This window comes from Spea bombifrons, chromosome 1 (assembly GCF_027358695.1).
Source record: "Spea bombifrons isolate aSpeBom1 chromosome 1, aSpeBom1.2.pri, whole genome shotgun sequence".
Taxonomy (NCBI): Eukaryota; Metazoa; Chordata; class Amphibia; order Anura; family Pelobatidae; genus Spea; species Spea bombifrons.
This window is the reverse complement of record NC_071087.1, coordinates 154,680,385-154,699,232: the sequence shown is the minus strand read 5'-3', so window position 1 is coordinate 154,699,232 and position 18,848 is coordinate 154,680,385.

The window sequence follows — 18,848 nt, the reverse complement described above, 5'->3', positions numbered from 1 at the left end:
TATTGATTTGTATTTGTTTTCTTACTTATTTTCTACATTTACATATTGAGAAGAAAGTCGTTAGTCAAAAGCGATACCTTCTATTGGACCAACACAGAAATGATAAGAGTCAGATAAGCTATTAGGACATCAACGGTATTTCCTTCTCATGGCCTGGACCATTCCTGACAGCTTATATGATCTACATCTTCTTCTATGTTGGCCCAATAAAATGTTTCACCTTCAACTGAAGACCTCACCTTCTGTTGGACCAATATGTCTATTTCATCTCGCTTTGTTATATAACACATTAGTTAATTTAAAGAACCGTTCTCTATCTCTTTCTTCTCATCATTTACCTAGGCACCATTGTTATATTTTTAAAAACAGTCAGTCCCATTCAGCTTTTAACATTTATTCTCCTGATCTAGCCAAGTCTGGGAAAAGAAGGTTTCAAGCCAGGCAGACAACCGCATGAAAGCCATTATATTTCCTATTGGACTCATCAGTTTGAATTGATTCAGTAGTTCAACACTGGACAAAGTTTGCAAATGAAACACGTTACCTAAAAAAAAATAAAAAAATGAAATAGCTAACATATCATGACTGTGCTTCAAGGCTCTAGTATTTTAACTCAGTATTTTACTTACTAAAATTAAGTTAAAAACATGGCAGTAGCACAATAACTGTTCATTTGATGAGCAAAAGTATTTGGAATTCTTTTTTATAAAGGATGTGGGAAATAAAAAAGAAGAAAAAAGATTTGAAGATTCCGTGCATTCTACATTCTATTAGACTCCAAAGGGTGGAGCACATTTCAACAGTCACTGTGGCTGAGTAGATGATTTACAAGGTTCTTCAGTGTTCGAGAGATTCATTTCTCTGTTACATTTTTCCAATACCTGAACAAATGCTAACCATAGAACCACAAGTGAGAGTTTCTCTCAGTTAATTCAACCCTTTCATTCCTCTTACCCAGTTAAAATATATCTCCAGACTGAATAAACAACCTCCATTGGAATGGGATGGTGGTCTTTCTTCCCACGTATTCCTGGTTTACATTTATGAATGTCCAGGAGTTTAGAGGTCGGTAAGCCGTGGGTTCCAGGGGAGTAAGCCAAAGTTCCTCTCTGCATACTGCAGTCCTTGAAAGGGTGCTATGGGGGGTGGTCATGTATTTTCTTATAAATAAAACACTGAACTGGTACATAATTAATCTTTATAATTCTCTAAAATGAAATTTTTTGGAGTACCTTCAGATTGGAGACCAATGTTAGGCATATGGTAGTTAGTTTATTATTTACTATGACATTTATTCATGGAATACAACTAAAAGCTCACATTTAATCAAGGGTAATAAAGAGTGAACCACTCTCCGGAAATACAGTATTTTTTTTAGAATTCATAACACTGCAGTCTTTTGAAATCTAAAAAGAGAAGTAATAAGAAAAAATTAACAGCCACCATTATTTTGAATGAGAATAATACATTATTATATAAAGTGCGTGACTCAATTTTAGGATATTTGATACAATAATAATAAATATGAAGTTGTAGGTAAGCTGCTTCATTTCATTTCATTTTGCCTCGTTCATTTTGCGTTGTAACGGTCATACTCTGGTCCATGAAAGGTTGCTGAGAGCGACCCTTCATAAGTTGTGCTATGAGATATTTCATCTTAACTCGTTCGATCCTCACTCTTTAGTGAATAAACTCCTGAATGTCTGTCTGCTGAAGACATTAGGCTTTATGTATAAAATAATTTTGGTGCAAAGAAAAAGAGTTTCATCGCCAGCAATGTACTCACCTTTCACTGCAACATAAGGCGCGCATCGCCTTTAAGACATGGAGCACCGAAATATGACATCATATCCATGCACTCAATGTCATAATGGAGCGCAGCGCCTCATAATGCATTTTATGGCAGCTGTGCTTAGTCGGCAGATGTAATAGGCCCATTGAGGAGCAGCACATCAAGACGGCGATTTGCCCCCAGTTTTGCAGTAGAGGGACGCCCCTTCATGGACCTGACGCCCTAGGCCTAAGCCTAGTTGGCCTAGGCCAGGGTACGTCACTGCTAATCACCATAGCAACCAACCAAGTGTTCCTACTGACTGGATCACTCCATCAACTCTTGATGAGTTTGCAAAACTACTTACACGTTTTGATCTCTTATTTTATTCTACTTTGCTTTTAATTTATTTTATGTTTTCAAATAATGTTCCCAAAATAATAATAATAGAATATATTTTAAGATATACTGAGGAAATGGTTACCTTCTTTAGCATTGACAGATTCAAAGAACTTTTCTTGATTTGGAAAAAGAAATAAAAACCCCTTTAATGATGCATTTTGAGGGGGAAGTTGTTGGGGTTGATTTTATTAGTAAGCATCAGCCATGGATAAAGAAGATTGAAATCTTTAAAAAATAATGTTTAGCCCTTAAACTTTAGCGCTCATTTGCCCATATCTGAAAGACAATAATGAAATCACCAGGGAGGCAGATCGTGAACGGCAAAATATGATACCGAACACGCAGAAAAATATTGATACTGAACACATATAACAACGACGGTATCATGTGCCAGATTCTATTGTGAGAATTTCATTATTGGTTTATTTTATAGAATGCGAATGAGTCGAGAAAAAAAAAAGCGTCTTTTGTGTTTATTGGCAGTATGAGATAGCAGAAAACAACTTTTTTCAATGGTTTCAGAAATAAAGATTCTATAGTCCGGAACCAAGCCATGTGGAAAGGCCGAGTTGTGAGGATTCGGAATTACCTGGGTAAGCATCATCAGGGATTCGCAACTAATGGAAAGGTCTTGCTGGTGATACAACAGCTTGCGATTTAGAAGTTTTCAAACTTTGTATCGACATCACTTTTTACGGATATTTTCCATAAAAACATTTCATTAACATTAATGTTTTAGAAAGCTGAGGTCAAACTTTGATTGTTGAAGGTGCAATGATTTCGGAGGAGACGCTACTTTCAAAATGTGGAGAGAGAGCGTGATACAGCGTAGTTACAGTGTCTGCCTTTATACGTTTAACGATTTCTGGAAAAATAAAATATTTCTATTTAATGTCTTACTGTAAAACCCCCAAAAACGGTATTATACTCCCTTTCTGTTCAGAAATATAGTTCTGCCACAAGCATGATTTTAGTCATTATGCCAATTATACCCCTGTACATCACACCCATCGTTTCCATAAGAGGAATTATTCTTAGATGCTCCTGAGCATTGTATCAATGACCTAGAACAGTTTATTAACCCCTTAATGACAAAGCCCGTACATGTACGGGCTCAAAATGCACTGCTTTTAATGGCGTTAGGGACCGCCCATCGTCCTTAAGGGGGGTTAAGCTTGATTTATTAGGATATGTTACAAAAATATATACTATACTTTCATGATATCAACACATATGCCACACTTTCAATCCAATCTAACTAATTAATACAGACATTGATGGGGAAAAAAAGACTGACAAGTTTTTGGTAGCGAGCGTCTCCACAATAATGGAAGAGGAACTTTGGTTCTCAGTAAACTTTTGCAACTCCATAAGCTGGCAAATGCAACAGCAGTTTAGGCAGCTGAAAGGCAGCTGTTGGCCCAGAGTACATCTAATATAAATAAAAACCCCAACCACAACAAGCAGAGGAATTTTATTTCAATGATCCGTGGTTTCAATGCACTTTTTTGTGTTATCCGAAGCCTCTGCAAACCGCCTTTGCCTCTTTGACAGCTGATCGGAAACGAAAAACGAAATGAATTTGCTAAGGAAGCTTTGAGGATGCTTCTTACTTACACGATCAATTAGAGCTATTGGTCCCAGGGAAATAAGGCATCTCTCTGTATAGAAAAAGCTCATAAAAGAAAACTATTGTAATGCGCCATGGTAGGAAGTTGGTGGAAAGGAATACGAACTGCTAATCACGGACCACAGACAGCACTAATCAGATTTTACAGGCGGCTTAAACTCGCCATCTGCTAGGAAATGTTATCTACTTTATGGGTGTTTTGACAGCACTTAAATATCATATTGCTAAAGATCATACTTCCATTAGAATATTTTTTTTGGGGGGGTTGTTAAGTTTAAGTTTACTAGTGGCATAGGAATGGCTTTAGCATAAAGATGTGTAAATTATAGTCCTATGTAATTCTGCGCCAGATGCATGCGGTACATATTAATTGTTATAGTTGTATAGAGGCCTGGACCAGCCATCTAGGACACCAAGCAAGTACCAGCGTGAGATCGAGTGCTGGAGTTTGTGGACAGAGGCTGGATATGTCCACAGGTGAGCAGACAAAAAGTAGCGCGAGGCTGCGCATATCCAGCTGTCTGCAGCACTAACGCTATCAGCTGGCCGCCACCATTAAAATGCCAGGGCCGCCTTGCCATCAACCAGTCCGGCTCTGGTTATGCACCTCAAAACTAGCCTAAATGGATCTTCAGGCCATGTTTATGTATTTATTGGCTTTGAATGGCAACAATAACCCTCCTACAAAGAAATTCTTGCCTCCCAAACATACAAAAATTCTAATGATTTTCATAGGTGTAGGAGGCAATAGTTTCTTTACAAGAGATCAGTTTTGCAGCAGAAAAAAGTGGTTGGATCATTTCATGAATGAGATTTATTGAATGTCATTTCAAGTCTATGTACCTATTCAAGAAGGAGCATTATCAGGGGGTACGCCTGATACTAGTTTGGCAGTGGGGTCACATAACCTGAATTGCATGACCCTATGGTAGTAGAGATATTGCAGTAAAGAGGACCCCATGGGCCCATAACAAAAGCTGCACCTACTACCCCACCCTGGGGAATTTCGCTAGGCTGGAGCTGTGGGTTGCGCTTGCTCAGGCCCAGCACGCTGAGTCTGAGCACCGGAATATGATGTAATTTCCCGGGGCTCGGACATAGCATGTGAGGACCTTGAGGAAGCCGAAGAGCTGGCATCTCTTACATGGTAGGATTGTATCACATTCAGGTCCAAAGCAGAACAGTTTAATTACATCTAAACTAAGAGGTATGTGAATTTTTGATGAATGGGTTTTGTTGTGTGACTTGCAGAGTGCATCTAGATTGTAGATATTGTACAAATAAAAGACACCAAAAAGTGTGAAGAAGGACCAGGAACTTCTAAAACTCCATCTTAACTTCCTTTTCTTAAGCTCTACATGGTCATTCCTCCACATTGTCATCACTCCCAGTTTGTTGCTGATTGTTGTTCAGGATATGTGTGGAAAAAGTGGGTCATTGGTGTCAGTATGTAACAGAAATGGCCTTCTTAAAACCTCTTACTACCAACTCCTGGTCTTATCATGCTTGCTTCGGAAATCCTGAAGCTTATTCCTAGAAATTGAGATCTTACCCCAATAAATCTCTGAAACGGACCCTAAAGGCTGCCAACATTCTAACTGACAAATGGCCTTTGACTGTGTAAATGTTGCATTTCCTTAAAAACAGACATATTGTAGTTCTGATTATATTTATAGTCTGGTTTAGTTTGGACCCCACAAGTAACCCAAAAATCAGTGGCTTAATTTACCCTTCTCATGGTACAGCTCAGACACAATTTTATCAAGTTAAGCTCTATTTTTTTCTAGACCTTTCCACAAGGCTTTCCATTCTCTTTAAATTTTATGGTTTGGCGAATGTCTGTGAATACAATGGGATCTCTTCGCTAATGGTAGAGTTTGCAGGACAGTTATGGTTCGCTACATTATACATTATGAAGGACAACTCCAGTGAGCTAGCGATGCAGAAAGAGATTGACAGGCCCTGAGTAATGTATAGCGAAATAAGCAAGATTTCTTCAAAGTCTGTTCACACATTGGATCATACATAATGCAGGGTCAGCTCAGCCTTTCTTACTGAAGAGCTTTGCCAGTCCGGGCCTGTCATGATGAAGTGCGAAATGAGGGACCTGAAACCACAACTCTGTCTTTAGGGGGTGCAGTTTGGTGTTATATATGATCTCTTGTCAGTGGCACGGAGGTAATCTCTTACATGGTAGGACTGTGTCACGTTCAGGTCAGAACAGTTTAATTACATCTAAACTAAGAGTTTAGTGGATATGGATAAATGGATTTTATAAAAAACAATGGAAACAAAACATTTATCAAAGATTAATTTAGATGTAATGAAAATGTTTAATTAATATAGATATTGTACAAACACAAGACACCAAAAAAAGGTGGGAAAAGGAACAGGGGCAAAATGGCAAACATGTCTTAACTTATTTATTTCCCAAGCGTAGATTGGATCAGGAACATTCTAAAACTGAGTGCAGTCTTGTTCGCCCTCGGATCATAGACGGTGCTTTATAGTAATGTTTGGTTTGTATATTGACATAAGTCTGGAAAGGTCAAATGTTAAGCTCATTAGAGTTTTTTGTACGGCAACTCTCACATAGACCATCAATGAATGAGTAATTGATGGTTCTTATATTTAATCACAAAACACTCAGGCCTTGGAAGACACAACAATCGATCATGTAAATAAATATACAGTAACCCCGTGAAGTATGAAAGACGGCGCATTCTAACCTCTAATGCTCGTTTCAGGGTAAATGTTTGCCTTAAATAGATGTTAACCTATTTCATTCAAGCGCACAGCTAACTCATACATGCAAAAAAAGTTGTTATGGTATTTCAACTTCATTTGTGTCTAACACTTGCATCTAATTACAATTGTGTTTGTGTGTAAACAGCAAGAAAAATTAGCAACATTTCTTAGTTATTATGATAGTACAGATTTACTAGGATACTCAATGGGTACCAGCATTCATGCCAGTATTCTGAGATTTGGCAGTACTTTTGCTTGGCAATACCCTGAACCTGACCCACTGACCCAGGGCACCACCACAGTTGCCCACCACCACCACTTACATCTGCAGTCACTGTCCTTAATGTTTATTGTTGGATATGACATCATGTTACAGCATTTTAAGGCACATGTGATCCAGAAAGTTTGCTGTGGAGGCTGTACCGGCTAGGCTCAGTCCTCCAACCTGTACACTGATGGTCCCCAAACATCCTTTGGAGCGGAGGGAGAGGATAGGTATGCTTAGTTGTTCTGGATACGTGTGGTTTTCCATGGTCTGATTCTCGGTTTGACATCTGTTACTGACCCCTTGCTTATGATACTGGATTATGCTTGTTTGCCCGTGACCCTGACCCTCTGGGCTGAATCCTAGATTTGCCATTGTCTGCCGCCTGCCCAGACCTACGTTTGTGTCTTTGGTGCTCTGTACTACGTTTTGAACCACAGCTGGGACTATCCTGCAACGCGGCATGCAGAGGTGGAGAAATCTTGATGGACATTAGATACGTCTCCCCGTGCTCAAGATTGAAATGGGTTAAACATTGCTAAACAAAAATAAAATTTTTAATAGCTATTATACAATACAAATAACATATTTAATGTTTTTTTTCTAGTAGTTACACTTTAATGTATTAATAAATCAGGACATTATTGTTATTTATTGAGAAAACCCCAAGTAGCTTTTTAAAATATAACACAGAAACAGAAGTAGAGTCACACAAGATTATGAGAACTCAATTAAAGGTACCAACTTCTGCTAAAGACGCCATCTTCTCTTGGACCAATACACCTATATGGACTTGCCATATTAAAATATAACAGGAATACTAAGACAATAGGGTACGCAATAAGTATTACATTAAATAAAAAAAAAACGATGGTCCTGCATCCACAAAGGTGTCACTTAATATGAAGTATGGGTTTAGCTAAGTAAGGGTGAGAGGCGATGAAATCATGGTTAATATAGATGATTATAGGGATTGATTTAAACATTCATGTGTCAGTGGGAGAACATTTCTTGTCAGGCTGGGCACGGAATGAAGAACGCGGAAACACACTTTATTAATATGATGATTCCTCACCCAGGAATACAAAAAATGATGGGAGGTAAATTATTGTTCCAGTTCCACACTTCGAACAATGCTCTCAACTCTACTAAAGAATTTCCATGGCATTATGGAATTATAGGATAACCATCATAAAAGACGTTTTGGTTGTTACTGGAAGTGTGAAAGAAATAACAAGTGACAAAGATAATCCTAGCAGAAACTTTTATGATACTCTACATTAAAGCTGAGAAGGTCCACCCTATTTCCACCACAGTAGTTGAGCAACGTTTCACTTGACTGAAAAGAGTTCTGGGTAATTTGCACAGTCGATGAAGCAGGGATGAGTTTGGAACACGCTTGATGGTTTCATTGTAAACCGAAAATAGTATCAGATGGAAGCAGTCCAGCATATCAGGTTTAAAAATACACATGATCTAGATTACATGTGTTTACATAGGAGCATCATGCTTGGGTAGCTTTGTTTTGCTCGTGTTTGCCATGTTTGATTGTTTCTATAGCAGATTACTATACTTGTATTCTTGTGTGTTGCAATCACCTGATGAAGGGTGGGACGCCATCCCCAAACTGCCTCTTCATGACACTGATATAGTTCTCATTACATGCGGTTTACTCTTTTGAGTTCATACATTGGCCCGATCATCAACAGACTATGGCCACGACATGTTGAATAAAAACCCATGGACTGGCTCCATTAGTGCGTCCATTATACTTTGTTAATAGTGTTTGAACAAAGTGTTTGCACGAAGTATAATGACTTGTTTTAGCAGGGACAGGGAGTTTCTCGGTGTTGGAATACAGAAAATAAAAAGTGAATATTTTAAATAAGAAATAATGAATATTCCTCCCCACTTATGAATACGGTTTTCTCTCCCAAAAAAATCTTTGAATTTCTTTGGTTAAGCGGTGGCGCCCTATTGGATTTTACAGGCGTTTGCGGTGCGGTTTTTTGACGAAGAATGTCACTAATTTGCGTAATTGGTGCATATTTAAAGTATACTGGTGAATAACGCTACACACTGAAGCCAATTTTCATTTTCCAATAGGCTACAGTTAACGAAAAAAATCATTACGCTTATGATGTCCGAGAAGTTTATTAGATTGTTTATGAATAATTAGATGACTTCATTTAATACATGAATTAAGAGGTATTTACTATTAAACGGTGCCTGATTTAAATGACTTTACAAGCCCTAATGAGATCTCGCTTGAGTTAGATGATGGAAATGTCTATTCTACAGAAATTTAACCAAAAATCATATTAAAATACTATAATTAAACAGCACAGCGCAGCTCGGTTTAAAACTCTCTCTTTGTAATTAACATATGTTTCACTACAGTATGTGCTGAAATGTTCTATATAGTTGACCGTTTTAAGGTTTTACGATTTTTCGATATATTTTTTTTAATTTTGGGAAATTTTGTATCCTCACAATATAAAAACCATATAAAAATGTAATTAATATTACCGACATGAAGTTTCATGAATACTACATATTCTGAACGGGAGAGTTTGAAGTATTAAGATGTAGACTCAAAGTTCTTTTAATTAGTTTCAGTTGGATAATTATTACAAATGTGCGAATTATATAAAGAAAGAAAAGTGTTCTGAAAGTTTAAAAATCATTAGTGCAAAATGTGAAAGATTTACAATAAAAACTAACTTTTAAAATGTTTAGTGGTAAATATAGATGCTCAGTATAGTATTATCAAGATACAGTATATATTGAAGCATATAAATAAACTATTCCAAGATCACTGATGCAGATCATTGAGAAGGGGATTAAAAATAAGGGGAAAGAAGAGGTTTCTGGGTTTTTTTTGCTTGTTGTACATGATGGTAGTTTTGCTATAATATAAAATTATAGCTTGTGGTTTAGTTGCAGGTAGAAATGTCTAGACTCTGTAAATTAACAAGAACATGAGACTTTGCTCATACATTCCTCACGAATCTACAAAATACATTACACATACATGAAGATTTAAAAAAACATTAAAAACCTATGTAATCCACAAAAAAGGGGCAAAAACTGAAAACAAATTTAGGAAGTGTTAAGCCCAAGTTACATTCTTTATGTTGCACTAGATCAACATAGTCTGTATTCTGGGCGAAAAAAAATATATATTTTTCAGTCTGGTTCCTGAAAAAAAAGTGTGGACATCTACAGTATGTGTATGTCAAACACTCGAAGAGAGCTTCACTGTGTGTTACGTAACATACGGCCAACCTAAGCATCTCCTGCCAGAAGAAAAAGGGTTGCCGTCCTTTTGATGCCTGTGGTTCCTCAATTGGGTTTCATCAATGATGAGCAGGGCCCTACCAGGTTGACAGCCTGGTTTCTCATTGTTTTTACTGTAGAGATTTGTGTGAATCCCTGCCCCTTGTATATATACACGAACTCACACACAATTACACACCCTTACCCAGAGCCTGTCTTGCATTTTGCTCACACACGGTACAAGCTGCCATGCTGCTACTGTGAGGTCACATAACCTTGCGTTAAATGGCGCCACTGTGTTCCTACCTCCCATAACGGTCTTGGCCAAGTCGGACCAGTCCTGTTTGATAACCTCTTGGCTTAACTCTGGCTTGACAATTACATAGCTCTGGCTTGACCATCAGCTGGCTCAGACAGTTTCCTACAGCCATCACTAATTTTCTTGTTGACAGCAGTAAGGGAAGAGACGCTGTTTTTTCTATTTAAATAACCCTTACTTTTTAATACAACTTTTGTCAGAACTGTGTAATAACTTAGTTTAATTTTACCTATTATAGGTAAGGACCTGTTCTCCCTCTACCACCAGGAGGTGCGATCATTTTCTCTCTCAGCTCATTAGACTTCGATCTTTTAATTGATAGAGATAAAAGTTACACCAATTTACCCATAAAAAGATGGAAAACTGGTTCTTCAAGAAGCTGGGATAAGCTTACCAAGGTTTTTTTTTATTTCAGTTTTTTGGGTCTCCTCTCAGTCAGGTCTCCTCTCAGTAAGTGCTTCTCTCAGTAAGGGATCTACTCAGTCAAGGTTTTTCTCAGTCAAGGCTCCAGTACACCTTTTATTAGTTTTATACCCTTTAGGCCCAAAAACAGTAACAATAATGGATAGACTGTCAAAATACACACATATACTTTACACTTACAAATGCCTGGCCATACACACATACATACAAATCCACGTTCACACTTGCTCTAACACATAAACATTCTGGCTTACACTTGCCCTTGTATCTCTCTTCTTTCTATTTATCTTTTCCCTTCTCTTAGATCCTCCCTTTTCGCGTGTCTACTATTTCTCTTTATCTTTTTCCTTACTTTATATCGTTTAGTTCTATTTATCCCCCACACTTTCTTTTTATCTATCCTCCTCTTTCAATCTCACCTTTTCTCTTAATCTTTCCATTTTATCTAATTTCTCTCCCTACCTCTCCCCTTTCTGTATAGCTCTCCTTCTCTTTCTCTCTCCTTTCTTTCTGTCTTTGTTTTCTTTATCTCCCCTTTCTTTTTTGTATCTCTTTGTTATCTTTATTTTCCACCCTTTCTCTTTATCTCTCCTCCTCTTCCTCGCTCCCTTTTTCCTTATCTATGCCCTTCCTTCCCCTTCTCGTTATCTCTCCTCCTCTTTCTATTTACCTCTCCCTTTTCCCTGTCCCTCCCCTTTCTGTACGTCTCCCCCTCTTTCTCTTTATCTCTCCTCCTCTTTCTCTTTATCTCTCCTTTTTTACCTACCTCTCAATTTCTATTTTATCTCTCTTAATTAATTATTAATTAATATATTATTAATATGTTTTATTTATATAGTGCCAACAATTTATGCAGTGCTTCTTACAATACATATATTCAAGGGGTATGACAAGACAACCCCTGACAGACTTAGACAAACCGATACATTAGGTGGAGAGAGCCCGGCTCGCGAGCCTACTCATCATCTCTACCCTTTCTCTCCATCTCTCTCATACAGACTTCTGTGAGGGAGCAGGGAGACAGCAGGGAGACTGAGGTCTATATAAGCTTGTATCAGTTGGGAGGGCACAAGATTACGCAGTGGGAGGACAGCCCTTAATAGGAGCCTACTAAGTGGGCTGTAGGCAGGATATGGTAGGGTAGTGGACAAACACCGCTCCACTAGCCAGAGAAAGAATAGGGGAAAAGAAAGAAGAAACTGCTGTGGAGAGCACTGGCCAAGTACATAGGCCAGGCATGTATTATATATATACTGTATATATATATATATATATATATATATATATATATATATATATATATATATATATATATATATACATATATATATATATATATATATATATATATATATAATACACAATATACATATAAATTGAAATGCTTTATAGCTCAGTAATTAGGCTGTGAATTATAAAGCTTAATTTATTTTTTCTAAATGTAACATTGATGCTTATGCAAACCAGTAATATGTTGTTTATTTCAATTTGTTACTAGCATCATTGATTACTTAACATAAATGTTGTAAAGTGGGGAAAAGACAATAAAAAACAGACATCATTTCATCATTTGCCTTCAACGTTTTTTTTTTTCACCATGACATGTTTTGTTAGTTGCTTTCATTCAATAAGTCATAAGGAAGACAAATGTTTATGTCAAATGTAAGGAATGAAAACCTGACATGAGATGTGCTCTGGTTTTAAAAAAACCAACTTTTTACTTTTTTTGTGAATCAGATAAGGATTCCCATGAGCTTGTTATCAGGTGACACTGACGTCATGCCTTGAATGTGAAATATGAGGAAGTAGTCTATATTTTTAAATTTGTTCTCTATCTTGAAATGTTAAAGGATTCAGTGGGGAAAAAAATTCAAGAAAAATAGCTGATGGAATACGATGGGGAATGGAAAAACACGCTGTTGGGCATTTTTGTTAACAGTTTGTTAAATTGCATTAGTGGAGATTAACCAGAGACTTAGTATTTCACAATACATTTTTTTTTTTATTGCAGCTTTTGATACATCAAATCACAAATATTCTACTGGAAGAATGTCATTAATTAAATGCAGATGCTTAAGGAAAATATATTGCAAATTACGTGGAATTAGAGTTTACAATTAGGGATTTTAAGATTAAAATATGCATTATTTAAAGGCGAAGATCCATGGAAAAATTAGGTTTAATGGGTGCGCTATTTCTTTGGTGCATCTCCTCTAAGTAACCTATGGACATATCAGCCAGATTCAAAATACAATAACATACAATACAATAAAAAAGCATAATATAACATACAATACAATAAAAAAAAAAACATAACATAACATACAATACAATAAAAAAGCATAACATAACATACAATACAATAAAAAACCATCCCCATCCATCGCCTTATATATAAATTACCTAGAAATGGTGGAGTTTCACGCCTGGCTGCTAAGGACACAAAATAAAACAATATGATCCTTGTAGCTAATGCATGAATCACAAGACACATTTTATATACGTGGTCAGTATTGTGTGTCCGTGATTGGTCATTGGGTGTAAAAACCTAGAATGTTTATGCCTGGGAGTTTTAGTTCTCACGGGAAAGAATATTTTCATAAGCCTCATTTCTGAGTGACCCTCATGAAAAATAAATCAGAGGAGGGCTGGGAAGCGGCTACTACCTGATTTTTTGTGTCTATTTTATGTGAAGTTCCACATACAGCCACCAGGGTGTCTAGAATAACAAGTGCTTAATGCAGCATTACTCACCATACTGGAACCTTTTTGTGCACCTTTCTGTGCATTCTGATCTAAGTATTACTGGGCCACATGGAGTAAAACACACAAAAAAGTCAACTTACACCTCAAGTACAGTGATATGAACGTTATGCGAAATAATACTCACTTCCCAAAGGTTTACCAGGTTCTCCAGAGGAAGATTCTAGAACCTTAGAGATTCTTATGTCGAAAGAAGTTTGTATATAAACTAGAGTGGGGACTTTTATTATTTTTAGACATGCATGGAATTTATAGATCTGTTGACAAATGGAAAGATTTTGGTCAACAGATTAATTAAACAAAGGCATATCTCAGTATTTTCACTGAAAAAAGATCAACACCGTTCCAGTGCAACATCTTGATAGACTTTTAAGTACACAGAGAATGCTGATTCCTTCCGCACCTGTTGCTACAAATGTCTCCTTCAGAGCGAAGTTAAGAACTGTTCCTTCTCCAAAATAAATGAAGGAAAATTCTGAGGTGACACGGACATGTGAAAAATGCAGAAAGGCCCAAAGGTCTAAAGAAAGCAGGAACTATTTTTCTGGAGGAATATTCAAAAGCCTTTTTGAGTTTTGAAGAAATGGATAATTTAAAATATAGGTGTCTCGGAAGCGGTAAGTAAAACGTGGAAAGGTCATTCCGTGTTGGACGGCACAGCTGCAGAAACAACCCGAGAGGGTGCACGGCCGGGGCGTAAATATATAGGTGTATGCCTTAAACCCTGCCAGCTGAAGGTTAGGATACCAATTATTGTAATTATTTTCAAGGCTGGTTTTCTGCTTATGTAATGCGGAGTGCTAAATAAATGTTACCTTTTCACTTATGACATAACACTGCATCATACACGAGGTATTCATAACACAACTAACGTGAATAAGCAAAGCCTTGATTCACACTTAGCTTTTCATCAAATGTTTGCATAGTCATCTCACAGCCTATAGACATGCATGTATTACCCTGATGCTTTTTTTATTTTTTATTTCTCATTTACGTATTTCACATACACGCATGAGAAATCTGAAGCGGACAAGCTATGATTTCCGGACATGTAAACTTGAACCAGGATTGATAAAAATCGAACTAAAAAAGAATAACTTATGTCGAATCAAATTTAATCACATTTAATAATCGCATTTATGAGTTGATTTCAGCTGCCATGGATACCGGCGTATAACTAAAGTAATTAACTCGGCTTAAACAGAATCAAGGCCCAGTTTATAATCCAGGTGCCCCTAGGCCTGAACACTTATGGCATTCACATTTTTTTTAAAAAAAAGACTAACAAAACATATGGGAAAGATGTTGTGGGAGGGGCATAGGCATAACATGGCGGTGGTGGGTGGAGTTACCATTAACCCCACGCGTTTCACGTCCTGCCCAGTCAGAAATCTCACCCAAAAAAGTTAGGATCTCTGAGATATGCTAAGAAAACCTTCAACAGACCAAGAGGATGACTTTATTTTCCCATCCCATTACATTTTTGTCCTACCTTTTATAAAAACCCTTTTTTTCTCCCTCTTGCTTCTCGTTAACCCCGTATAGAACTATACCATATGATGCATCACAGATCGAGCCTCGCTTTGTAGTTGCCATTAATCTCCCAGGTCTCAATCAAGCCTCAGTGCTGTTGACATGGAGCCATTAATCCTAAAGTGGAGACAATGTCTTTTTGATGTTTCCCCTTACTCATTTTAACCTCTTCCCGGCAGGCTATAGCCTAGCCCTACTATTTCCATTAGAATCAGCGTTTCACGTGATTCCTGGTTTGCTAGGCTGGCTTCACGTCACCTGTGTAACGTTAACATTCAGCAGACCCGTTCACGTTCGAGATGAGCAGACCCTTGGGCCTGCTCGGTTTGTGGTCATATTATGTTCAAGGTAAACAGTTCTGGCAACCATCAGATATAATTGGCTTCATGACGTAGCCTTCTGCATACTTTGATAAAGCAAACCCACAGTCAGGGAGTCCAATAGATGGCCGCTGTTTATTCTTCTTAAAACATCGCATAATTTCGGATGTAATCTGTGAATATGCCTTAGATTTTGTTCCCGAAAATGATTTCTTTCAATTTTTAGCCGGTACAGTAAAACTGCAAGGACATGAATGAAAGTCGGCTGTCCTTAGCTTAGCGGCTTCTGTTTCCTCTCAAATTAAGCCTGTATGATGAAAGCTAAAGCAGCAGTATGGATCTGGTTAATGTATCAAGACTGTTATTTGATAGGTTGATTTAAACCAAACAAGATTTGCAAGAAATGTGTTTTTTTTTGTGTTTTGTAATATAAAAGTTCAGAATCTTAGTCATTATAAGGTAAATTGCTACTTTGGTGAATTACTTGGGTTGAGTTTAGATCCCAGGCCTCTCACGGCACAAATAGAGTATCTCGAACAATTGGTGGCAAATAGATATAATGGAATGGAGGAAGACATTTAAAACTAGATTAACTCCTACAAGAAAAAAAGGACAGATCTCCGGCTATTCTATATATATAAGGGAAAAGGAGTAAATTAGGGAGAGGGAATGTGGGGTGAGACGAAGGAGACGTGGATGAAGGACCGAGCTCAGGAAAAGTGTCAATACTTGGGAGAGGAGGGTAAGGTTACAGAGCAATAGAAGGGTTAGTGAAAGAACTCATGAGGTGGTGGGTAAACACGTTGGGAATGGATAGAGGGAGGAACATGACCGGCCTGGATTGAAGAAATAGACTAATCAGGGTTGGAGGAGAAGAGTGATTGTTGAAGGGAGAGGGAAGAGGGCTTCTCGATGTGAAATAATGACGTTCCCTCCAACTATTGTTCCTTTTCCAGCAAAAGAGGACCGCATCTCTGGTACCCCATAGTAATAAGTAGAAGAGTGCATAGAGCTTTTCTCCATGGGTACAAATCCAGACTATGGATGGAGGGCATCCGCGTATGCCGTAAAGACGTTCGCTTTCAGTGAGCTGTGCCATGGATATGTTCAACAGCAGCAAATTATGTTGGAGCACAGTTGGACTATATTCCTTATCTTTTCAGAGGCCATTTCAAAGCCTCGCCGTCAAGTACACCTCATGATCACCCTGGTCCCTGGTTTTTTTCCTATTGTATTTTCTTTTCTGAAAAAGGGTTGCTGCATTGAATTTTAAACTCTGATGCTTATAAAATGTAAAAACAAAACGTGTACAAATCATTATTGCCCTTGAGCTCACGAGGAGATTCCACGTGTGGGTAAAAAAAAATCCAGAGAGCTTTAACGGCAACAATTCATTATCTATAAGCTGATTTTAATTGCATGTACTTATTAACATTCCTGAGCACTCACCCGGAGTGCTGGCTCCGGAGTTACTGCTAAGCTGGTTTGGGAAAATGCTATACGGTTCAAAAGTTTGGGGTCACTTAGAAATTTCCTTGTTTTTGAAAGAAAAGCAAAATCTGGCCATTAAAATAACATGAAATGGATCAGAAATCCAGCGCAGACGGGGTTAATGTTGTAAATGACTATCGTAGCTGGAACCGGCTGATTTTTATAGAATATCCTCATGACTTACGGAGGCCCTTTATCACTCCCATCATTACTGTGTTCCAATGGCACGTTGTGTTCCCTAATCCAAGTTGAAGTTTGAAAGGCTAATTTTCCATTAAAAAAACTTTTGCAATTATATGACAGCCAAAAACAGCGAAGTGACCCCACACTTTTGAACGGTAGTGCATGTATGTCTGTGTATTGAACTGAAAATTTTTATGACAAGATAAACTTTAAAAACCCCCAAACTTTTCATTTTCTTTTCTGTCTTTATGCATTCCCTAATATTCATGACTTATATCCATATTGTCAGACTGTAAGGCCAGCGGACGCCCGATGACATGAGGCTTTTGTGCTTGAACGACAGATTGTGTGAGTGTGTGTTGCTGTTGGCCCGCCGTCCACCTGGCATTTACCTAGTCTGCCAGATGGCCAGTCCATTCTGAGAATGGGACAATCTATGTTTAAATACCAAGGTGGAGTCGTTATTACCTATATTTTCAAACATTCCTGAAATGGGGACGCTGGAAATAAAATGTCCTTTGTATAGCTGAAAGGCTACCCTGCAGTTAAATTAGGAGTTCAAAACATAAGGAGATCCTGGCAGAACATAGGTAGTTCCTGGGTGCCTTGTTAATAATATGGCCGAATGTGAGAGTGCGGAAGACAATTACTCTCCATCAATGGAATCTGCAGTTAAAAGTATTTGACGTGCCGCTAGATTTTAGCAAATTATATCTGAATATAAATGATCTTTCATATTGGATAAACTAATATTTTATCCATAGTTTCCCATGAATAGGTAATCAATGCCCTAGAATGTAAAGAGACCACAAACAATACCAGCTTAGTCTATTTTTAATTGGAATGCATTATATTTGTATAATTAAGAAAAATGCTTACAAAGATATACACATAAGTCAAGTCAAATGATATCACAAAGCGCAACTGGCCAACATATCACTTTAAAAAAATTTATTACATAAAGAGGACATATAAACAATAAATAAATCACATTATATGCAGACAGTTCTACTTACATCAGTACAATAGCAGATTCTAGCTTGTGAATATCCTTAAAGGGATTCAATATCCCCAAAAATCACGATGTTATTCAACAGTGTTACCAATTACAATTACTTTTAAACAACTGCTTAATTAAAGTCTTTGTTGACTCTACTGAAACCACTATATCAATAACAGCCAGTACAGCAATGGCCCCATGACCGCCTAGGAGCCTCAAGAGAATACATAGGGGTCTCTCAATGCCCCCTTCATATTGATCATCATATGTGCCTCTCGGTATATATTTGCGGACCGTGGTGGCGCAAGGTTTCCAATTTTGTAGTTATGGTCATAAACAGGGGTAGGAAGCAGAAAATACCTTGTAGGATCCATGTAGCGACATTCTGCCAACCCCTAAGGTTCTTTCTTACTGGAAACATATATATATATATATATATATATATATATATATATATATTTATTATTATTTTTTTTAACCCCTTCACGACAAAGCCCATAGATGTAAGGGCTCACAATGCATTGTCATTAATGGGTTTATGTACAATCTGCTGTCCTTAAGGGGTTAAAGCTCTTTAGTATGACAGTGGTAACTAGGATCATACTGGTAAATATTGCGTTCTAAGAACAAGAAGCAGGTAACCAAAATGTTGGTGTATAGATTAACGTAAGGATTTTGGGCTGGCAAGTCAGCCTTAACAGGGGATAGGGGCAGTGTCACT